We start from the raw sequence: 25048 nt of genomic DNA on the forward strand, positions 1-25048 counted from the left end.
CATATTTTCAGATTCTTTGAATAGTGAGGGATACCATGTTATATGACTATTTCAGAGATTCCCAAGCTTTCCCACAGTGCCCATAGATCAGAGAAATACCTAACAGCTACATTTATTAAATAGTTAGGTTCAAACAAGTTAATAAGTATTTATGTCCTAACAAACTATTAGCTATTTGAAAAAATACACATAAATTCAACAAAAAAGTAATATTTTAATTTTATTCATACATAAACACAGTTACTTGCCAATGGCATATATGCACCTGAGGGTAATGCATAACTTTTCAAACCTTGGAACCAGGTCTGGTACTGCCACTCTCGTCTCCTGTTCCATGTTGATTTCACCTTGGTGCTTGCTCTTTATCACAGCAACTACCATAAACTCAGATTCAGAAGTTTAAGAAATAATCAAAAGGAATGCGGTGAGATTTAATATTGAAACTGAAATAGTGCATTCAATGTCTGACAGATAATGTGTGTTGTTGTGTTTTCTTCAAATTGAAAACATCCTGTTACACCCCTGTGAATTCCTGTGGTGTCCCGGGATAACTTGGGAGCATAATTTGGGAACCACAGAACTTGTTGGTTCCTAAGTTTTAGAGAATGAATTTTTTAGAATGTGGTTAGTGAGTGATACTGCATTTTTGAGTCTATTTGATGCATTTTACAAAGTAAATAAGTTGGAATAACAAAGGAGATCAGTTCTCTACTTAATAAAATTTGCTGTATTAATTCATTTTCTATGTTGAGTTTTGAATTGTGAGACATACCTGTATTTTATGTAGAGTTTGGCACGGGTGTTCAAGAGTGAGATTGATCTGTTTATTTTCTTATTTTATATTGCTTGGTTTTGGAATTAAGATTTTACTGGCCTCATAGAATGAGTTGGAGATTATTTCCTCTTCCTGGAAGAGTTTATTTTATATAGGATTGGAACTGTCTGTTGTTTGAGTTTGGAAAACTCAGTTTTTTTGGTGAGATGATTTTTAAAAAATTATTATGGTTGAATTTGCTTTTCTTTCTTTTTTTGCTTATCTGTATTTTCTTATTTTGTTTATCGTGTGTTTGTTTTCTGTTTCATTAATTGTGCTTTTATACTTATCTCTTTCCTTTTTTTGGTAAGTTTTTAAAATCACTTCTTAGATATTTAGCTTAATTTTCAGCTATTCTTCTTTCCTAATAAAAGCACTGATGGTAATACATTCTCTTCTGAGTAATGCTTTTACTACATTTTATGGTTTCGAAATGTCGTATTTTCATTATTGTTTCATTCATTCTTAGAAAATTTCTTTTATTCTTCTTTGAGTCATGAGTTATTTAGAATTGTGGTTTTAATTTTCCAAATGTATGGTGATTTTATGTTTATCTTATTACTGACTTATTTCATTGTATTGTGCTAAGAGAAAGCAGTCTTTCTAATACTGATTGTTCCATTCTCTCAGCCATGTCTCAACCTCTCATTTATATTTTCATTTCTTTGTGACTATTTGCTGCATTCTAGATAGCTTTGCCATTTTTGTGTAACAATTCACTGACTCTGCAGTGTGTTTTAGTTGTTATTTAACTCTTCCATTATGATTTTACTTGAAGTGTTTTTCAATTCTAGCAGTTCTATTTGGCTCTTTTTCAGATTTGCCTGTTTATTTGAGCTTTACTAATGTTTTTGAGTTGCTTTTCTCTTAATAAACATTTAATGTTGTATATTTGATAATTCTAATATCTAAAATTTTGCAGGAAATTTTTGCTACAAATTATGTGGTTTGTTTTCTTTGACTCTGTAATAGTGCCTTATTTACTTGTGTTTTTTGTGATTTTTCTTTCCAAGTTGTGAACTCATTTTTAAAAATTAGAACACTGTGGAACTATGGGAGTACTTTTAGTCTTGGGTTCAGGGTACATTCCTCCAGAGAGGATTTTTATTTCCTTCTACTGTGTGCTTGGAGTTGGGGTCTGTGAACCTGGGTTTTAACTTAAAATTCTCACTCTTGGTTTTTAGGAACATTCATGTAGTATAGATGATTTAGGCACCTAATCTTCATGATGTCTTTGCTAAGGCCAAGAGGTAATTTCTCCTTGATGTTTGCCTTTCAGGTGTTTTTAATGTTTGAATTCATCTTTTGGGGGGCGTTATTCTCCTTCTTTGGGCCCCGTCTTTGTCTGATAGTCTCTGATTTGACTTTAGGAGCCCTAAGCTTTCTTCCTCAGTCCCTCCTACCCCTAGCTTACTGGGATCCATATGTGCCCCCAGTAGTATCCGGCAGTTTCACTACTTGCTTTTCTGTCTGTCCTCTTGATTTGTTTTCATTCTTGACATCAGAGGTTTCACCTTATATTCTTTATGGCATATCCAATGTTGAAAATGCTGATTTTTATATTTTAATGAGTAGTTTGGGATGTTACATAGCAGAAAATTTTTAAGATCTCTTCTCTAGCATATTTCTGGGAATAGGAATCCTTCTGGAGAATTTTCAAATGAATAGTTTCTAAAGCCTAACCCAGACCTACAGATCTGAATATCCAGGGTGCAAAGCCTGTGGGTATTTAAAAAAGCCATCTGGATAATTCTGATGCACTACAAGGTTTGAGAACCACTGACATAGAAAAAGTTAATAACTGTATGTAATCTTAAATAATTAAATAATAATATGTAATGTTTATTGAAGATGAGGTAATGTACATAGTAAGCATGCAATAATCCTAGCTGTTAGTATTACTATTATTATATGCTGGGCTCTATTCTAAGTCCTTCACAGATACTGTCATTTATTCCTCACAACAACCCTATATTGAACCCTATTTGAATCCAAGTAGTCAATCTGATTCCAGAGCATGTAATCCTAACCCACCATATTTACAGTCTTCCAGATAATTCACAAATTTTTATTGATTCCCAAAGGTGATTTAACATTGCAGAATATAGCAAGAAAAATAATGAATATGTAATGATTCAAATATATTGATTCAACAGGGAAGCACAATAACAAGGTAGAAATGGCCTCAATATATAGTCAGATATACTTGGGCATGAATCTCTCCTCAACTGTTTACTCTTTAGCCATGAGAAAGTAATGTATCTTTTTTGAGATCTGATTCTCTCATTGGTAAAGGAGGGTAATTATTTTTTCTTCATAGGGGATTTAAAGAAATAAAATTAAATAAAACCTGTAATATATTGCTTGGCACATGGTAGATGGTCAGTATCAGTACTCAAGGTATCCTCTAAGGAAGTTGTGTTGGCTTCTGTGCAGGAGATTGTAGTAAGCCTTGGTATATATAGGATGGTGTTGGTAGAGCAGTTTGTGGATGCTGGTTGCTTGTCCTGGTTAATGGTGCTCATGGGGACCAATGCTAATAGTCTCTGTTGAGGACCTACTTGGTGCCAATCACTGTCCTAGGTTCTGGAGATAAAACAATGAATAAGACATAGTCTTCTTGCTCTCAAGGGGCTTACAGTTCACTTCTTTATATATCCAAACAGATATGTAGATACTTACTCTGCTAGATGCTATAATAGGGTAAGCTTAGGGTACTATGAGGACACAAAGGAGAGTTACTCAACCAAATCTTAGCAGATGAGGAATGGCTTTTCAGAGGGAGGGGATGAGAACATAAGTGATTATAGTAGTAAGTCTAGATAGGAAGCAAAGTGAAGGCTGGTAGAAATTTGACATTACTACAAAGGTGTTCCATTCATCCAACATTAATGAAAATATCAGGGATACTAGGAAAGTATGCTTTTATCAGGTCAGTGCTGGGATATTAAGACCCCACTTTTAAGTTTAGGCTTTACAAAAGCCGACAATTTTTTAAAGTAAAGTAAAAATGGTACTCTTCATGTGTAATAGTGAATTTCCTATCAAATAGCCCTTTTTGAAGTCTGCATGCCTGTTACTTGGTACTATTGTGACATTAGTTTATACATCGGTGGAAGAGAGACGAGAGGAACACAGGAACAGTAATCTTCAGAGGATTGGAAATGACGATTTGTGCATTAGGGTGAATATCACTTTGTGCTGTCTGCTGTTTGCATGTTTCCCTTTCATCATCCTTCTTTGCATGAGATGAAAAGTTATTTGTTGAGTGGCTCATCCAAAGTATGGAGTTTTACTTTAGTAAAGTTTGTTGCTCTTATATGGATTTGATGTTCATCACAAGATTGTATGTATGGGAGTTGACATTACTTTCCATCTTTCTCTAGTGTCCCTTCCCAGTAAAATAAAGCACATTAAAAACTGAAAGGGAAAGACCACTCCTTTTGGCAAAACTGGAATAAGAAAAAGAGAATGAATAAAGAATTTTTGGAAGGAGAGGAATGTGGGTCTATGGGAAAGAAGAGGTTGTTGAAATAGGTGGTTGTAATGGATAAAATATCAGGGATTATAGGAATAATGAATGAATAACATAGCACTGCATGTTCTGGCAGCCAGATGAACATGACTTGATGCAATAGTATATGTACTTTTGATCTCTTACAACTCAACTTGTGTATTTATTTGAGGCCCACCCATAATTATTGTGTTGTTTTTGTTTTGTTTTCATGAGCAATCGCTGACTAGAACTGGGGGAAGTGAAGCAGTTGGTGTGGGTATTTGGAAACAGTGGAAAACCGTTTTTGGAAGACTAATGCTCTTAATCCCTTAGGGTTAAACAGAGAATAGCAAGAGAAAGGGAAAAATTAAATCAAGTTTGTACAAAATTAATTCTGAAAAGGATACTTAGGAAAGTTTGTAAAACGAGGTTGAAAATGTGCATATGCACATGTTTTCTGTGATAACAAATCTTCGTATACTAGGACTAGCCGAAACCTTGAAGGGAGAGAATTAGTTTTAGACAGTCTCTCCCAATCCCAACTCCGCACCAAGAGACTTTATATAATGCTGTCTCACGAATTTACCTTAGAATACTTGGTCGTTTGGATCTTTATGGTATGAAGTTGGGGAGAGTGGTACAAACACTGAGCATAAAAATATGTAGCTTTTATGATTGTGGTGATTGATGTTGGGGTATATTGAATTCTAGGTACCTTTGGAGGGAAGTACTCACCTCATTAGGGTTTATTTTAGCAAGAACTCTTGACTACCTCTGGGCACTTTTCTAAGAGTTTGTTGTGACTGTTTTGGCAGGTCCGAAAATAATTCTTGAAGCTGGACATTATGATCTCTCTACCCTCAACTTCTGGTTTTCCTTTTACCTTTATCCATTTCCTTTGTGTTTTACTTATTCTTCCAGCTTTAATTGCTTCCCTCCTTAAATATTGCTATGTTTCCATAATAATCATTCTCCTCTCTTTCTTCATACTTTTCCTTGACTATCTCATACACTCTATTACCATCAATATGTTAGGGATTCTAAAAACCTTTGTATCACACTTCTTTGACAGTCAGTTGAACATATCTATTTGGAAGTCCTATTGCCACCTCATAATTAATGTGTACATAAGTGAATTCATTAGCCTCTTCCTCAGACATCTGTTATCTCCTGTAAGCCCAGGCTTGGTTAAATGGCATTAAGTTCCTCATGCCAGAAACCTTTGTGTTTGTAGAAGCTTATTCAGAGGGTGTAATCCTGAATATAAACAAAGATGGCCAGAAGATGCCTCAGTATTGTTTTTAATAGCAAAAAAAAAAAAAAAAAAAAAATCAATCTAAAGTCCCACTGCATTGCTTAAAAACTATGACACACACACATACATGCACACATACTTTATAGACATTGAAATTATGTTGAATAGTATCTAATGACATGAGAAGCTACATATATAAATTTAGTGGAAAAAGATGCTCTTAAACAATATGTGACTCCTAATCAGTAAAACAAAACTGTGTATGTATCTATATTTGTAGAAGAATACATGTGCAGATATTCACCTTAATTCTAGATAGTACAGTAATGGGTGATTTTAATTTTATTCTTTTTATTGACCTGTATTTTCTAAAGTTGTACCATAAACATGAATTACTTTTGTGATTCACATGTGCAGACAGGCAATTTGGCCTCTCTTTTTGACTCCCAACTCTTGTTGAATTAGTCCAGTGTCTCATTCACTCCAATTTGCTGATTAGTCCAACTGCTCATTATATCTGGATAAGACTATCACAGCAACCCTCTTGCCTCTGTTGCTCAGCTGCTGGAACTGTGTTCCTAAAATTCCTAGCTCATGGGGTTCTTGCCTTGCTTAACTTTTCCATTTAAGTAGCTATGTATCATATATCCCAAACCATCAAGAACAGAGTAAATTTTGAATGTTTTTTCTTGCTACTAGTTTGTGATCTGGCCTGAAGACCTTCAGCCAGATCTGGAACTTAGCTGATTCAAGATTTAATTTAATATATTCTCCTAACCCTAACCAACTCACTTTTGACCAGGGCACAAATAGTTATACCTGATTTGGTGGGGAAGGAAAGGAAGGAAGAGGGAGACAAAGTATAATTTGAACACAGCCTTTGCAAATCTTTGCTCATTTTTTCTGTTCTGCCTCTACAACCTGCCGTACTTTGCCCTTGCTGCATGTTTTTTTTTTTTTTTTTTTGCCTCCTCCTCTATTCAATAGACAATTAATTGGTTTTCTTCAGTATATAGTCCATAAGAACAAATAGCTAAATAATGAAAATCCATCAGTTTTAGTGCCAATTGTTATATCAGCAGATCCTATTAGGAGTATTTATTGAAGCATGTCATGTTAATAGTCCCAGAGTATAATTATACTTACAGATTTTTCTTGCTTTCGGGGAGTTTGTAATATGTTCCAGATGGTTAAATAGGAAAGAATAGACATTTTGTACTATCTTTTCACTTATGATTAAGAATTTGATGTTACTTACTACTTATGTTACCGTTATTGCTTTTGTTAGATTTAAACATAAGAGGAATTTAAACAAAATGTGTGGTTTTTTAAACTCTTCTACTAATGGCCAACAATTAACAGGACCTTTCATAGATTCTTTCCTTCCCCCTGTTAATTATTTAATTGCTTCAATTTAAGCATCATTAAAATTAGATAATTGTGTCTTAAGTAGTAATTATTTTATGAATGCAGTCCTTAATTTATTCTTGGGAAATATTCACTTGGGTTTATTTTATTTTATTTTATTTTTTTTAATTTTATTTTGTCGATATACAATGTGGTTGATTATTGTGGCCCATTACCAAAACCTCCCTCCCTCCTCCCTCTCCTCTCTCCCACCCAACAATGTCCTTTCTGTTTGCTTGTCGTATCAACTTCAAGGAACTGTAGTTGTTATGTCTTCTTTCCCCCCCGGTTTTTTTTTTTTTTTTTTTTTTTTTTTGTGTGTGTGTGTGTGTGTGTGTGTGTGTGTGTGTGTGTGTGTGTGTGTGTGTGTGTGTGTGTGTGTGTGTGTGTGTGTGTGTGTGTGAATTTATTTATTTATTTTTAGTTCCCACCAATAAGTGAGAACATGTGGTATTTTTCTTTCTGTGCCTGACTTGTTTCACTTAATATAATTCTCTCAAGGTCCATCCATGTTGTTGCAAATGGCAGTATTTCATTTGTTTTTATAGCTGAGTAGTATTCCATTGTGTAGATTTTAGATTTACAGTTAAATAGTGAACTTTCTTGAAAAAACTTACATGAAACTAAAAAAGATTAGTTTTCCAAACTATTAAAGGTTCTTTGACCTTTTCCCCACAAACTAATATGGCCTTAGCTTCAATATCAGTGGGACACATACTTTAAATTTTACCAATAGTAGTAGTGATGACTTTTCATTGATCCATTCATAGTCTCTTCACTACCCTTATCTGAGCAACTGACTACTCTCTACTTTAAAGCTTGCCTAAGATTAGGCGTATAGCCTGTGAATTCAGCATAGAAGAAAGTTAATGGATCATAGGGGTCCAGACCCATACCCTGGGCTTTATTATGACCTTGAGTTAAGCAGTGAACTAACTTGTTAGTTGACTTGAAGAAATATGTTGTCTTCTGGAAGAGAGAGAGTACTCTGTAATTCAATTTAACCACCTGTGTATTTTCATAGTGTAATTATATTGATTGGGGGAGCAAATTGGTTTTGATCCTTAAACTACTATTTTGTGCCCTTCTTTTTAAAACCTCTTACATACAAGAAAACAAGCTAAAAATTTAATTCTAAAATTATATTTTTGGTGATAAATAATGTAGACTATTCCTAAAGGTATTTTGTGGGGTGAGGAGGATAGTTTACATTTTATGTGATTCAGCAAGGGTTACTTCCTATAAATTGCCTTTAAATACTTTTGTTCATTTTCAGGTTTTCGTGTTCCTCTTTGAGCTGGCACATCCTACCTCTTCCCGACCTTCTCTCCCCAAAATAAGCCGTCCTCTCAGCCTCTTCAGACTCCTCAGTGCTTCTTCCTTGTACCTGCTCTACAAAATTCTTCCCATTTGTTCCAGGTAAAATTCCTACCCTTTCTACAAAATTCTTTCTCAGCAAGGTCAAAGTTAGCTCAAACTGAGACTAAGAAAAGCTTGTCTTTGGGAGACTCAATTCATCTTGTTATAATAAACTGGCAGTAATTTGGAATTTTTATTTTTATGGCTATTGCCAAATTTTATATAATTTGATTTGTTTGGTTTGTACAACAAATGTCATGTTCAAGTTATTATTAACTGTTCAATATTATGAGTCTGGGATTATGGAAAACAATATGGGCAAATTTAATTCTTATCTTTATTGTGTTTTTAAAGCTTTTGTTTATTCACTTGTTTCACAAATATGTAAAAATTAATTTTATACAAAAAATTTGATTTTTTTATTGTGTGTTTTAAAAATGTTTTTCACTTGTTTCACATATGTACAAAATTTGATTTTAAGATGGAATTAAGTCTTTGAAGAATGACTCATTAGGATTTCATTAAATGAAATATTTTGGTTTTACATATAAAGAATGAGATTTGATTTGTAAAAATATAGGATATACAGGACCTTTCTAGTCATATCTTTGCAAGAGTTACATGTATGTAATGAAATGTAGGCTATTTAGGGAAAATACCTCTCTGCATGAGTAGTAACAGATGATAAGATATTTGAAAAGAAATGCTACTTTGGATTCATGATACCTTTCTTCTAGTTAACTAAGCTAGAATTTTTTACATAACCCTTCTTTGCACTGTCCCAGCTTCCATCTCTTTTTACCTACCCCACTTTCATCATGAGATAAGAAGAATTGCTACAGTGATTCCCATATCTTGTTGTGGGCAGGGAGTTCATTAATCCTTTCATTAATCCTTTTCATCTGGCACCTTTCCTGGAATATGGCATTTGAAACATTTTATCTTATTGAAATATTTAGAAAATTACAATAATGGCACTTTTGTCTTCATCTTTCCTGAGACTTCCATTGTCCCCTTAATGTATATCTGGTGTATTTAAAATCTCTTGAATTTTTGTTTTTTCTTTGAACACGTTAGCCATGGCATTCCAGTGTTTAATTGAACGTGGGTATTCTCTAGAGATTCAGATTTCATTTTTTGTGTATGTGTGTGTTCAGGCAACTTTCTAAGCAAAGCTCCTGAATTTGCATTCCCTTTGGGTCCAGTTTGTTACTGATCTCTGTATTCCTGTATCCTAGGAGGCTGTGTTAGGAATTAATACACACCTTTGTCTCATTTCCCCAAACCTAATGTTTGACCTACTCTTTTAGCTGGCTGTCAAGTTCTGCTCATAGGGTGATTAATAGATACTTGGTAGTACTAGTGACACCTGTAGTCTCTATGTGTTTTGACACATTAACTATGTAAGAGGAAAATGCTCAGCCAATTCTGAGAAATCAGGCTATACCAACTAACTATCAAACAAAAGGGATGATGAACATAGGAGAGGGAGAACTGTACAAGCAGTTCGACCTTTTAATGCACATTGGCCCCCATCTGCTAGTTACATAGCCCATCAGTATCCAGGAATTTGACCTAAATAAGAATTAATTTTTTTCCCTTCTGGAGAGCAGCAACAGTAGCCACTACAGTAAAAACTATTGATCCTCCTGTACCACAGTTTTTCCACCTCTACTCTTTTGACATTTTGAGTCTGATAACTCTTTGCTGTGCAGGCTGTCCTGTGCATTGTAGGGTGTTCAGTAGTATCTCTGGCTTCTGCCTACTAGACATCAGTAGCTCTCTCCAACCTGAGATGTGACAACCAAAAATGTCTCCAAACATTACCAAATGTTTCTTGGAGTTAATACAGCCCCCAGTTAAGAACTACTGCCCTATATTTATGCTTGTATCTCTGCACTTTTGATTATATGATAAAGATTGATTCTTAAAAGGTGGATTGTAAATTTTAATTATTTTGGCCATTCAGCTTTCTCTCTTTTTTTAAATGGCAGCTTGCCAATACAGGGATCGAACCCTGGACCTTGGTGTTATCAGCATCATGATCTAACCAACTGAGCTAATTGGCCAGCCCTTATTTTGATTATTTTGGTAACTCCAGAAAGGCTGTACCAATTTACATTGCTGACAGTTATGTGGAGCATTGCATACTTCCCTAGGCCTTTACCAATGCTGGATTTTGTCAGTCTTTTTAATCTTTTGCCAATCTGATAGAAGAGAAATTATTTTGCTATAATTTTAATTTTATTCATACATTTATTAATTAGGTTGAATATATTTTCATTTTTTATTGTCCATTGCATATCATCTTTTATGCATTGCTTATTTTTATTCTTTGCCTGTTTTTCTGATGATACTAATTTGATCATTTGTGGAATTATAGGATCATTTTTCATTATTAGTAATTTTTCATTGTTACATGGTCAAAATTATACTTTTAATGATTTCTAGCTTTTATAGCTAGCTTTATGCCTTCGTCTTTCCTAGTAGACTGAATTTGAGATGTCATATATAAGATACTCAATAGATTTTTAAATTAAATTGAATGTATAAGAACATTGATACTTTCCAAGGAAAGAATGTGTGTGAGTGCATGTGTTTATGTGTGCATGACCGTGTGCACATGTGTATATCTTCATGTGTATGCACATGGGCACAGAAGAGCAGAGAGCTGAGGACTGAGCTATTATGTCCACATTTACCAGGCATTGGAAGGATATTGAGAAGAAGCTGAGGACGACCAGTATAGTATTTTAGAAAGCATCTGAAAGCTCAGAGAGAAAATTGACTTTAGATTGGTGGAAGTGTCACCTCATATCTCTCTAGCCAAATTCTATAAGGTCAAACAAGTGATGAGGGTTCAAAGGGCTAGAAGGAGGTAGAGGTGAAAACTCAGAAAAGTGATAAACAGTAAGGGTATGAGCAGGGGAGGCTTAAACTTTATAGCATATTCTAAGTAATGTGGGATTTGGGAGATCTAGGTGTAGATTGATGAGAGAGCTTAGCTTATTTGGATTATCTATTGAACTTTCTTACTTTTCCATTTTTATCATGGGATTTATTTTCTTTAGTATTCTTGGATATCATCTTATTTTCTTTTCCTAGGCTCCAGATCTCTGTCTTTGTCTATGAAAGGATCTTTGCCCTCTTCCTTCAGAGCAAAGAAAGAGATAATAAGACATATATATCTAGAGTAAAAATTCTCATGGTATGGTCTGCTGAACCCTGGGAGTCTGCTCAGGTTATCATAACAGAATATCATAGACTGAGTGGCTTAAACAACAGAACTTTATTTTCTCACAGTTCTAGAAGCTGGAGGTCCAGATCAAGGTACTGTCAGGGTTGGTTTCTGGTGCAGCCTCTCTTCCTGGCTTTTAGTCAGCCACCTTTGTCCTGTATCCTCACATGGACTTTCCTCTGTACATGTACACTCCTGCTGTCTCTTCCTCTTATATGGACTCAAGTCCTATTGGATTAGGGCCCAACACTTATTATTTTATTTTATCTTATTTACCTCCTTAAACCCTTAACTGTCTCCAAATATAGTCACATTGGGGATTAGGGCTTCAACATATGAATTTTAGAGGGGCACAGTTAGCCCATAACAGGGTCCCCAAAGCCCTTTTATAGGGCCTACAATGTCATAATTGTTTTATTAATAATTCTAAGATATTATTTACCTTCTCTAATGTGTGCAGTGATAGTGCAACAGTAAGGGAGAGTAAAATTGGTGCATTATCACAGATCAAGACAGTAGTACCCAACTATATTCTTGGTTATTGTCCTTTTAGTGTTGCATATTCACAGTAAAGAAAAATAAAGCATTGTTAAAGGGCTATTAAAAATTCTAAAAAATTTCTCAGTTTTAATTTGTAATACAATAAATATTGGTAGCCCACTAAACCTCTTTGGGTCCTCAAAAATTTTTTAAAGAATTTAAAAAATCCTTAAATCAAAAAAAATTAGAACTGCTCATCTAAGGGAAAGAAAGGGCTGTTAATTAAGTAAATTTTTACATTTTTGAAAGATACAGCAATCACAATAATACATTGAACTTACAAAAGGAGAAAACACAACTGAGGTTAACAGAGATAGGAAATGGGGAATGTGAGAAATGAGAAATGGGGTTAGTAAGAAATTGGTAAAGGGTCACAAAGAATGATTACATTGTATAATGATGAGCATGCTAATTATCACCATTTATTGTGCACAGATGTTGATATTCAACTCTGTACTTCACAAATATGTATAATCAATTATGTTTCAATTAAAAAATTTTACATTTTCTATTCTTGATTCACAAAGCAAGCAGTTCTTTTATAATCAGAGAAACTAAACCCTTTATTTTTAGAAAATATACAGGTTAAGTTTTTGTATTTCTTTTTAATAAAAGATAACAGTTTCAAATTTATGCATATTTAATTCCCAGTTGATTCCAGGCTCCTATCACACCCTGCTTTCCCCCAACCCTTTGGTCTTTACTTCAGAGAAGAGGAGGCTGGTAGTTTCCTTAGCTCTTGCCCATTTACTTGTTCAGTTGCCACTAGGTATTTTGTTGATGGGTGGCAGGTACAATCTCCTTTTTAGGGAAGTTATTGCTAAATGGTGAAACAACATACACACATAAAAATATTTAGTACTCTACAAATCAATATAGGAGATTTTGAACAGAATATTTTCTAGGAAGTGGAAGTGACATTTTTCAGGAATGGATCTTGAGCTGACTCTTGGGATAGATGCATAAATCGATAGAAAAGACAGGAGGAAGAGGAAGAGTATGTATAGAGCAGGGATTGGCAAACTTTTTCTGTAAAGAACCAGATGATGAATATTGTAGGTGTTTCTGTCTATGCAGCAGCCATTCAACTCGGCTGGTGGAGTGGGAAAACAGCCATAGACAATGAGTAAACACATGAGCATGACTGTATTCCAACAAAAGTTTATTTATGGACATTGAAATGGAATTTCATGTACTTTTTTTGGTATCATACGATACTATTTTTCTTTTGATTTTTTTCAGCCATTTAAAAATGTAAAAACCATTCTTAGCTCATGGGCTACACAAAAACAGGCACTGGCCCCTCTTTAGGCCAGGAACCATAACTTGCTGACCTCTGGTATAGAAGAATAGGAAGCTGGCAGTGGAGGGTAGGGTACAAATGTGGCTGAAGGCTAGAAGATGCCTATCGTGCTGATTTCAGACAAGGTTCAAGGCAAAGTGAGTCTGTGTTAATGGCCATTTTAACTGGGGATTTACCAATTTTGTTAATTGTTTCAAGGAGCTAATTTTTGCTTTGTTACTTTTCTCTGTTGTTTTATTCTTTTCATTGATTTCTGTTTTTAGATTATTTCCTTTGGGTTTACTTCGATTTTTTTTTTTTCTAACTTCTTAAGATAGAACCTTAGAAAATCTATTTTCCCCTAAAATAAGTACTTAAAGCTCTAAATTCTGTCCCTTCTAAACACTGCTTTTACTGTGTTCTACAAATTTTTGTATGTATTTTTATATGTGCTTTTATTTGTACTTTTTGTTATTCTGCTTGAAAGAGTTTCAAATTCTTTATTTAGAAGTGTGTTAAACATTTAGTTTGGAGGTTTTTCTAAATGTCTTATTTTTATTGGTTTTTAAAGTTTATTTCAGTGTGTTCAAACCACATTCTAATGAGTTTAATCCTTTTGAATTTATTTTGACTTATCAGCATATAGTCTGTCTCAGTGAAAGTATCACATGTACTTGAAAATAATATGTATTCTGTAGTTGCTGGGTATAGTGTTCTGAAAATGTCAGTAAGGTCAAGGTGGTTGATAGTACTGTTCAGATCTGTATTAGTCTGTTTTCTGTCACTTATAACAGAATATCTGAAACTGAGTAATTTATAAAGAAATGAAATTTATTTCTTACAGTTTTGGAGGCTGGGAAGTCCATGGTCTGGGGGGCACATTGGGTGAAAGCATTCTTCTGGGTGGGGGTTCTGTGCAGTGTACCATGGTGATATAGGCAATCACATGGTGAGAATGGCAAGAGCTAGAGAGCTAACCTTATCACTTGCTCTCCTAATAAAGCTATCAGAACCACTCCCATGACCACTCACTAAACCATCAACCCATTAATGGGATCAACCCATTCATGAGGAGAAAGTCCTCACTATCCAATCACCTCTTAAAGGCCCCACCTTCCACCACCGTATTGGGGGTTAAGTTCCAAAATGAGCTTGGAGGATCACTCAAACCACAGCAAAATGATCTTTCAAGTCTTTATTGATTTTTTTTTTTTTTTTTCCAGAGGGGGCTGGTTCTTCTGTGGATTGCTGAGAGGTGGGCATTAAAATCTCCTACTATGGTGGTGTATTTGTTTTTCTCCATTTAATTTGGTGACTTTTTCCTCATGCATTTTTAAGGTCTGTCATTACAGGCTGTATTAATGGGAGACCTTGAATGTTAGGTAGCAGGAGTGTGAATTCTTTAGGGAAAGTTATGGAAAGGAAGTAGTGGTGCCTAGGGGTGTGACATTATGAATATGGAGATGTGGGGAATTGTTCAGCAGGATGCACTGTGTAGCCACACCAGGGACAAAGGTCAGAATACTGCTGAAATGCTTCAGACATGGATTGCTAATAGTGTGGAGTATAGTGATGATTTTGAAAAAGTGGACAACATGTTGGTCTGATAGACTACTGGAGAGAAAGAATCAGCTGGAGATATTAGTGGATTGAATATAGGAAAAGCAAGGAGGAGAGCTGAGTTAAGCAGTTCTAAGAACCTAGAAAACTGGGGAAATGGTGATATGGTTGCCAGGGATAATAGTGTGTTTAGTAGTGACTTTGAGTGATAGGGATAATAATTTTCTATCCAGCCTATTAAATTTTGTTGCCTGGGTTTCTAAATATAGGCATCATATAGATAATAACGAGAAGTTCAAGACTGGTAAAAGAGGGTAAGCATTTATGCTAAGTTTTTTATTATACGCATACTATGAAATAATTGATTTCTGAAACAATTTGGGGGTTAAGATCATATTTTATATGTAGTCTCAGTCAGATGTTACCCTCACGTATAAATTCTCTTTAATCACTCAATCTATAAAGTAGGTTTCCACCTCAGATTATCCAGTTTTCTTTTCCTCCTCTTAGAATGTAAGCCAAAGGAGAGTAGGGCCGTCATCTCTCTTGTTCACGGTCATATCCCTAGCACCTGGAACAGTGCCTACCACATATTGGGTTCTTAAATATTTAAGGATTGAATGATTCTACCTGTTACCAAAAAATGATGTATACTGAGTAAAAAAAATAAAAAGAAGATGTTTTATGATTTGATTTAAAAGTGCTTCACTAATGTTTACCACCCGTTTTTTTAAAGGCATAAGGCTAGGCCTCTATCATTCCTTCCCCTTTGCCTCCCAAGGTACTGTGTATGTCACCATATGGAAAGTGATGGTTAAGTGTGAACATTAATTAACATATCTTGTTACATGATTATAACCTTGAATTCCCAAAAATGCAGTTACTTATTAAAACCTTTAAGTGCATATGCTGGCCACTCCCCTATTTTAAAAGGCAATGTGTAATTTAGAAATATGATAAAAAGAACTAGAAATACCTATGTCCAAATAATTTTACAGTTAACCTTAGTGAGTATCTATTCTTTGCCACTCTTAAGAGGTACAAAGAGATAGTAAGTAAAACTGCCTTTGTCAGTTACATGTGGTAAAGTAGATAGAACACGCACATAGAAAAAATTAGTAATACAAACACTCATCTGATAAAGTATATACCAATTTTAACTGTTACCTAAAATGCTATAATCCGTGCTTTGTTTTGGGCTTTAATAGAGTGCTATCTTCTAACATATATACAAAACCTGTACTGGGAATTCAAATTCTATCTGAGCATCCTGCTTTAGTGTTTTGGGGATTTAGAACAGCTTAGTTTTGATAGTCCTCAACAGCTCCTTTCTGATCAAGTGGAGTTGCTCGTTAGGAAATAACTAAACACTTCCAGTTTAGTGTTATGTTTAATGTTTAGCTCCTTGAATGTGGACTCGAACACCCTGGTGTTTTCTCTTGCTTTGTGGCAGAAACAGAGAAAAATTACATTGCATAAAGATGCTTCAGAAATGGTCTTTCCCCAAGTAGTAGAGACTAATCTAGCAGTTTTACTAATTTATTTCAATTTTCCTTCCTCCCTCTGTTCTCACCTCCAAACCTATGACTAATCCCTTACATTAATAATCTGGTATATCCCCCTCCCCCATGCCATTGATACTGCTCTTAGATTTGTATAGAAAGATTTATAATGTCCTTTAACCAGTTTAACGATCTTCATCTTCCTTGAGCTTTTAACTGCATAAACATTGTTGAATTAGAGCAGGTTCATTAATTTGACAAATTAATTTTTTAAAGTGTTGTGTACCTACTCTGTGCCAGATTTAAAATATCTACCTGGGAGTTTACAGTTTATTGAGGGAAGTAGGCAATAAACACAAATTACACAACAAATATGTAAATAAAATTGTGGAAAATATGCTATGAAGAAAAAATAGAAAATGCTATGAAAGGATAACGGAAGGCTGATTTAGATTCCTTGGGTAGGAGAAGTAGAATTTTAACTGAAACTTGAACAATGAGTAGGAATTGCATAGGTGAAGAAGGTATGAGGGATTATTCACAGCAGAGAATATCTTGTAGTGAAGGCCTTGGAGTGAGGAACAAAGATTGGAGAATAGGAGGAACTGAAGAAAGACCAGTGTCACTAAAGCAGAGTATGCTTTGGGGAGAGTGGCTATGTTGTGAATTTCTGATTTTATCATGAGATAAAACTCCATGGAAGGGATGCAAGCAGGAATAGGGTATTGAATTTGTATGTGTATGGATTCTATTTTTGAAATAGACTAGGTGGTGCTTGGTGATTGAATATATAAGGTATGAGAACGGAAAAGATTTCAAGGGTGATATCGGGTTTTGGGTAGCAGTAATTGGATGGGTATGAAGGTGGCTTTTTTTTTTTTTCTTGGATGGGGAAAAGTAAAAGAAAAGGAGAATGGAGGAGGTTAGTTTGTTGTTATTGTTTTCCGCAGCTGGAAATGTGGAATGTAGAATAGAGCATGAAAATAGTAGGAGCACTCTTTTGAGAATAATTTGTCTCCAAAATAGATGTGTTTATATTGCATCCAGTATTAGTAATATTGAAATTCACTAGTCTAGGCTCTTTAGTGTTTATCTCTTTAATGTAAACGTAATGGTGGATGTAAGAGTCACTAATATTTTAGATTTAGTAGTTGATATACAGACTGTTAAACAAATAATTTTGGCTGTAAATTTATATAATATGCTTTTGTTAAAAAGGGGCAGGGATAAAAATTAATATGCAACGAAGTACTCTGGGTTTGCTTCTTACTGTACTTTTTTAACTTTATCTTTTTTTAAACAGTGATTATTTTATTGTCAGCCTTTTAAAGATAAGTATGTGCCTGCTGTGTGTACACTTTCCCATTTATTTTTAAAAATTTTTTATTGAAACATATTGATCGTACCTGTTTATGGGGTACACAGTTATATTTCAGTACATGTATACAATGTGTGATGATCTAATCAGGGTAATTAGCATATTCCTCATTGCAAAATTTAATGATTTCTTTGTGATGTGAATATTGATCTCCTCTCTTCTAATCATTGATACCATGCAGTTAAATCATTGTTAATTATAGATTCCTGGGTCGACTGTACACCAACAGAACTTATTTTCTCTATCTAGCTGTAATTTTGTGTCCATTAACCATCTTCTCACTATCCCCCTACTCTCCTCCCCTTTCTTTTTTTTAAAAATTTTTAATTATTATTATTATTATTTTTTTTTTTTTTTTGAATCAAAATTGATTATACAAATTTTGGGGGTTCAACACTGAGATATGTTGATTAAATCAATATTACTAGCATATATATAGTTACAAATTCTAATTATTATTAATGCCCCTTGTCTAATCCCTCCCCATCCCCCTTTCTTTCCTCCCACCAATCACCCTAGATTTCTTCTCACCCTCTGAAAGAATAATGGTTACTCTGTTTATTTGCTGCCCAAAAGATCTGTCCAATGCTGAGAGGTGTGATCAGGTCCCCCAATACTATCACAGAGCAGATGCCTCTTCCATCACTCTGAAATGGGCTCTGTGGAGAGAGAGACCCTCCTCCTTTCTTTATCTCTGCTGGTGATTCTCCTTGTGTTAAGGCACTCCAGTGGCTGGCAGACAATCTGCGTGGTGGTTGTGGCGTCTAGCCACCTTCATGGCAGCCATGGTTATTGTGGTGGCTGTGGTGGGCCACCCACATGGAGAAGATGTTTTTGGCATGCTCCTTGGTGTTGGCGGTGTGCCTGGTTGTGGAGAATGTCTGATCCCCAGCTCCATACCCCAGGTCGCCAAGTGGGTCCTGAGGTGCTGGCATGGTGTGCCTGATTGTGGGAGGGGGTTCTGGTCCCCCTCTCCATGCCCTGGGTCCCTGAGTGGGCCCTAAGGCACTGGCACAGGGTGCCTGGTTGTGGGGGGGGGCCCAGGCCTCTTTTCCATACCCTAGGTCCCTGAGTGGGCCCTGAGGCTCTGGCAAGGTGTGCCTGGTTGTGGGAGGGGGGTTCAGTCCCCAGCTCCATACCCTGGGTCCCTGGGTTGGCCCCAAGGCACTGGCGCAGTGAGCCTGGTTGCGTCCTCCCCTCTCTTGACTCTGTTAACCACAGTTGTTCTCTCTCCTTTTAACAGTTCAACTTATTATTATCATTATTTATTTCTTTTTGTTTGTAGCTCCTACATATGAATGAGAACATGTGATATTTCTCTTTCTGTGTCTGGCTTCTTTCTTCTTCCCTTTTTCTTTTTTTTGATTGAAATGTAATTAATTATACATATTTGTGGGGTACAGAGTTGAATATCAATACCTGTATACAATGTGTGATGATCAAATCAGGACAATTAGCATATTCATCATTACAAAACATCATTTCTTTTTCTTCAGGACATTTGATCTCTCTTCTAGCTAATTGATAACATGAAGTAAATTAATATTAATTATAAATGCTTAGCTCAACTGTACATCAGTAGAACTTATTTTTCCTGACCAGCTGTTTTGTGTTCATTAACCAATTTCTCACTATCACTTCTCTCTCTCCCCCTTTCCCACCTCTAGTAACACAGTTCTGTTCTCTCCATCTAAAAGTTCAACTTACTATTATACTCTCTCTCTCTCTCTCTCTCTCTGTCTTTTCTGTTTATTAGCTCTCACTTATGAGGGAGAACATGCAGTATTTCTCTTTCTGTGCCTGGCTTATTTCACTTAACATAATTTTCTCCAAGTTCATCTGTGCTGCTACAGATGGCACAATAAAACTTGGAATTTAAGTATCCCTATCTCCCTAGAAGCAGAATGAGAATTAAAAACAAAAAGCCATATAAAGGTATATAAAATCTCCTGAATATGTGTTACTGAAACAGGAGGATGTAATGAATAATAAAAGGAATGTATGGTACCCAACTCAGGCAAAAGCTAAGGAAAAATATGTTAGCTGCCATCATTTATTAGAAAGGTAGCTGCCCAGTAGAAGAAAGACTAAACTTAGTTGACTGTGGTCTGTTTAGTAGTCATACACTTCCACAGTGTTTACATGTGCCCGGTACTGTTTTAAGTATCCTAAAAATATTAAATGTTTACTCTTAAAAAATTCTTCAAGTATTATCCCACTTTTTGTAGATGAGGAAACTGAGGCACGGAAAGGTTATGATCGAAAGTTTAGTAATGAAGATGGACTCCAGAATTCATACATTTAACCATAAAGCTATACTGTCTCAGTTGTAAGAAGGGAATTTGGTTGCCTTTGACAGATGTGGATAGCTGAAACTCAGTTAATTTATTTCACTGGTATGAGATTTTGTTGTATCAGTATACCAGAATTTACTAATCCATTCTGTTACTGATGGGCATTTGGGTCATTCCCATTTTTTGCTCTTATAAACATTGATAGCATGAACATTCTTCTTCATATGTCTTGTTGCACATGTGCAGGAGACTTTCTCTGGGGAAGTGGTTCTCTTAATTACCGGCATGTTGATAGAATTCTTACCACTTACTTAGGGTGCCCAGATGTATTTCTCAGCCAGAGTCCCCTTGCAGATCTTTCTCAGAGCAACAGTTTTCATATCTTTCACAATACAGTTATGTTTTCTGATATCACCCATGAATTTATCCAGATTTTTTAAGACATCTAAAAAATTGTGTGAAAAAATATGTTTTTTATTTTCTGGAGAGAGATGGCAAGGTTTTCATCAGAGCATTTTATAATTATAAGAACAATGAAATCAGCCTTTTGAAAATGAAATATTAACAAGGAAAAATAAGTAAATATTGCTATCCTATTACAAAAAGTAAACAACTTTATTTTTAAATATATACCCAGTAGTGGTATTTCTGGGTTGTATGGTAGTTCTTTCTGTAGTTGTTTGAGAAACCTCCATATTGTTTTACAGAATGGCTGTACTAATTTATAATCCCATCAACAATGTATAAGTATTCTCCTTTTTCTGCATCATTGTCAGCATTTGTTATTTTCTTTTTGATAATAGCCAGTTTAACTAGGGTGAGATGATATCTTAGTGTGGTTTTGATTTGCATTTCCATGATAATTAGTGTCAAATTCACTTATTCTAATAATTATTTTTCAGATTCTTTAGCATTATGTACCAAAAAAATATTTTTTAAATGAATAAAGACAATTTTAATTTTTCCTCTCCAAATTTCCTTTTATTTCCTTTTCTCTCCTTATTGCACTGAGTAGGACCTCCAGTACCTCCAAGACAATGATGAATAGAAGTGGTGGGAGTGAATATTTTTGCCTTGTTCCCAATATTAGGAGGAGAACTTGCAATATTTCACCATTATATAAAATACTAGCTGTAGTTTTGGTGTTTTTTTTAATTGATCCCCCTTCTCAGACTGAAAGAATTACTTTTAATTCTTAGCTTGCTCAGAGTTTTGTCATGAGTGGGTGCTGAATTTTGTCAAGTGCTTTTTCTTCATTTTGGGGGTGTTTATATATTTTTTTTTAAAGAATTCTGTTAATATGGTAAATTACATTGATTGATTTTTAAATTTTAAATCAAACTTGCATTCCTTGGATATATCACACTGGATGATGATCTGTTATCCTTCTTATATTATGGCTGGATTCAGTTTGCTTTTTTACATCTGTATTCATGAGGCTGATTTTCCTTTTTGGTAATATCTTTGTCAGGTTTTAGTATCTAGGTTCTGCTTGCCTAATAAAACAAGTTGGGAAATATCCCTCCTCTATTTTCTGAAAGTATGTAAAATTGCTATTACTTCATTAAATGTTTGATAAAACTCACCTTTGAAGACATCTGGGGCTTGGAATTTTGTTTTTCTTAAATTATAAATTAATTTCTTTAATACATACTATTTCTTTTTGTGGATATTTTAGTAATTTGTATTTTTTGAGAGATTTTTTAATTTATCTTAGTTATTGAATCAGAATATAACGTTAGTAGATTTTGTAGTGACACCCTCCTTCCATTTCTGATACTGGTGATTTGTTTTTTAGTTTTTCTTGACCAGTCTTGCTAAAGTTTTATCAATTTTTTAATCTTTTCAAAAAAGCAACTTTTGGTTTTAGTTTTATCAGTTGTCCACTTTTATTCTGTTGATTATGCTGATTATCTTTATTATTTGTATATATCTATGATTCTAAACTTGTTTTTAAGTATAAGCATTTAAAGTATAAACACAGCTTTAGATTCATTCAACAAATTTTGGTATGTTGTATTTTTACTTTATTTCAGTTTCTTATATTTTTTAATTTCCCTGTGTTTTCTTCTTTGATTGTAGGTTACTTAGAGGTGTTCTGTTTAATTTCTACCTGTTTGGAACTTTCCTAGATAATGTTAATGGTTTCTAATTTTATTCCGCAGAAGTGAGAGAACATACCCTTTAAGATTTCAACAGTTAGACATGCATTGGCCATTTTTTTTTAATGGTTTACCATGTGGTTTATATTGAATAATATTGCATGAGCCCTTGAAAAGAATGTGTACAACAGTACTTCAAAAAGTTTGTGGGAAAATGAAATTAAAAGACAATACGAATATTTCCACAAACTTTTTGAAGACCCCTCGTATTTGCCTGTTGTTCGATGTAGTGTTCTATGGATATAAATTAGGACAAGCTAGTTATCGGTGTTATTCAGATCTTCTGTATTTTTATTGATTTTTTTTATATAGTTCCATCAATTATTGAGAGAGAACTGTTAAAATCTTCAATTATAAGTATGGATTTTTCTGTTTCTCCTTTAAGTTCATCAGTTTTTGCCTCATTTATTTTGAAGCTTTTTTATTATGTGAATAAACATATATGATCTATGCCTTCCTGATGAATGAGCCCTTTTATCATTATGAAACTTCCCTTTTTATTTTTGGTTTCATTCCTAGTCTTGAGTCTACTTTTGCTAATATTTAAATTGCTTTCTTATGCTTGCTGTTTGTAGTATATCCTTTTCCATTTTTTAAACTTTTAACCTATTTGTATCTTTAGATTAAGCTATGTCTCTTACAGCATATAGTTGGAGTTTGATTTTTTTATCTAATCTGACTATCTCTGCTTTTTAATTGTAATGTTTGGTCAATATATATTTCATGTAATTATTGATATGGTTGAGTTTAGGGTACCATTTGTTCTTTGTTCCTTTTTTCTTTGTTCTTCTTTTCCTACTTTCTTGCATACTCTTGGCTTAACCAAATATTTTTATTAGAATGCTAAAAAATCCCTCTGTTAACTTTTTAGCTATACGTTTTTTGTGTTTTAAAAATTACTTTATTACCTTTAAATGCTACTTTTTTTGTATTAAGTCGTTGCTTTAGACATTATAATATGTATCCTTAACTTGTAAATTTATTTATACTTAACATTGTTATAGTTCATATCTACTTCATGTAAAATATAACAGTATAATTCCTTGTAGCAGTATAAAGCCTTGTAACAGTATAATTCCATTTATACCTTCCCATCCTTTGTGCTTTATTGTAATATAATTAACATTTAATATGTTATAAACTCCACAATACAATGTGGTTTTTTTGTTTGTTTGCATAAATGATCACTGGTCTTTGGTATCGTCATGGGTATTGAAATGAAAATGTATGTTCTCACAAAGTCCTGTACACAAATATTCATAGAAACTTTATTTGTAATAGCCAAAAACGGAAAAACAACCCAAATGTATTTCAAGGGGTGAATGGTGAAAAAAACTGGTATCTCCGTGCCATGGAGCAATAAAAAGGAATGAACTGTTGATACATGCAACAAATTGGATGGATACTAAAGGAATTATGCTGAGTGAAAAAAGCCAATCTAAAAAGGTTTCATACTGTATGATTCAATTTACGTAACATTCTCAATGTGGCAAAATTATAGAAGTAGAGAACAGATAAGTGGTTGTCAGGAGTTAAGGAAAGGGGAGGGAGGATGTGCTCATAAACAAGAGGGAATTTCTCTGTGGTGACAGAACAGTTCTGTATCTCGATTGGGAGTAGTTATATGAATCTGTACATGAGCTAAAATGTCATAGATTTGTAAACAAGACATACCAAAAAATGAATTGCATCCAAAAACTGGCAAAATTTAAGTAAGGTCTGTAGTCTAGATAATTGTATTGTGCCAATCAATTTCCAGCTTTCTATTAGCTCTGATCTACATTCTCTAATGCCTCAAACCAATGAGACTGTGGTTTCCCCCTTCATGTGTAGCTCTCAGCACTTTAGGAGAGTACTAGGAAGAGTTCCTTTAAGGGAAAGTCTTATGAGCATATATCTCATTCAATATGGTTCCTTTCTTTCAGTGATCAGATCCCCTACATTTTCTACCTGCCTTAGTCACTTTTGTATGTCTTTAAACAGTTGTTTTATATATTTTGTCCAGAGTTTATAATTGTTATCAGTGGGCAAGTTAGTCCAATACAATATAGTTCATCATTAGTAGAACCAGAGCTCAACTAACTTTATTTTTTAAGTATTATGAATATGTGTTTATAAACTTTTAAATAAAAATTTGGAGGTAAAATATCACAGTAATTTTAAGTAATACATAGTGAAGAGTATTACATAAATCAAAGAAAGAATTAAATGATAACTGAAAACACAAAACAATCAGAGTTTATAAGTAGGAGAAAGGATAAACATACGAATGCAGCCAGAAACAATTTTTAAAAGACATATAAATAAGTCTTTTGGAAGTTTAAGGGCAGAATGTAATTATGTGTTACCAAAGTAGCAGTCTCAAATAGAAATGTGTACTTCATCACCAGAAATGACCTCAGCTGTATAATCAGGTCTTCATCCATTGTCTTTTAGAAATACTTTCCCATTTCTCCTTAAAAGTTGTGTTCTCTTTCTTTTCCTAGCACTTCTGACCTTTATCATTTCTTAGAGAATAAAATAACAACCTAACCTCCCTTCTGCTTTCGTTTTTTCCCCCCTTCTCATTTGTTTCAGTTGTTTGTATAATTGGCCTTAAATGAGGTGAGAGTGAAGAGACCAGAGCCATCTCTGGAAAACACTGTTAGCCCGTTCCCCTGGAAGCTACCCTCTGGAGCACTAGATTTGACCTTATCTGTTTTGAGGACTCATTATGAACAAAGAAGTCTCCCAGGTAGGAATTGTAGCTCTGTTTTTAAAG

The 25048-nt window shown here is 34.4% G+C and overlaps 1 protein-coding gene across 12 annotated transcripts in view; it reads left to right on the plus strand.

The window, feature by feature from the left end:
• Positions 1-25048, plus strand: part of NCOA1 (nuclear receptor coactivator 1) — a 256917-nt gene that overhangs the window by 109732 nt on the left and 122137 nt on the right. For 11 of the 12 annotated variants that reach the window (XM_063077723.1, XM_063077726.1, XM_063077730.1 and 8 more), the window contains 2 exons: positions 8249-8391; positions 24865-25021. The gene's annotated coding sequence lies outside the window, so the exon portion shown is untranslated. The remainder of the gene's footprint in view (positions 1-8248; positions 8392-24864; positions 25022-25048) is intronic. The other variant, XM_063077729.1, reaches the window with a different exon arrangement.

This window comes from Cynocephalus volans, chromosome 14, assembly GCF_027409185.1.
Source record: "Cynocephalus volans isolate mCynVol1 chromosome 14, mCynVol1.pri, whole genome shotgun sequence".
NCBI lineage: Eukaryota > Metazoa > Chordata > Mammalia > Dermoptera > Cynocephalidae > Cynocephalus > Cynocephalus volans.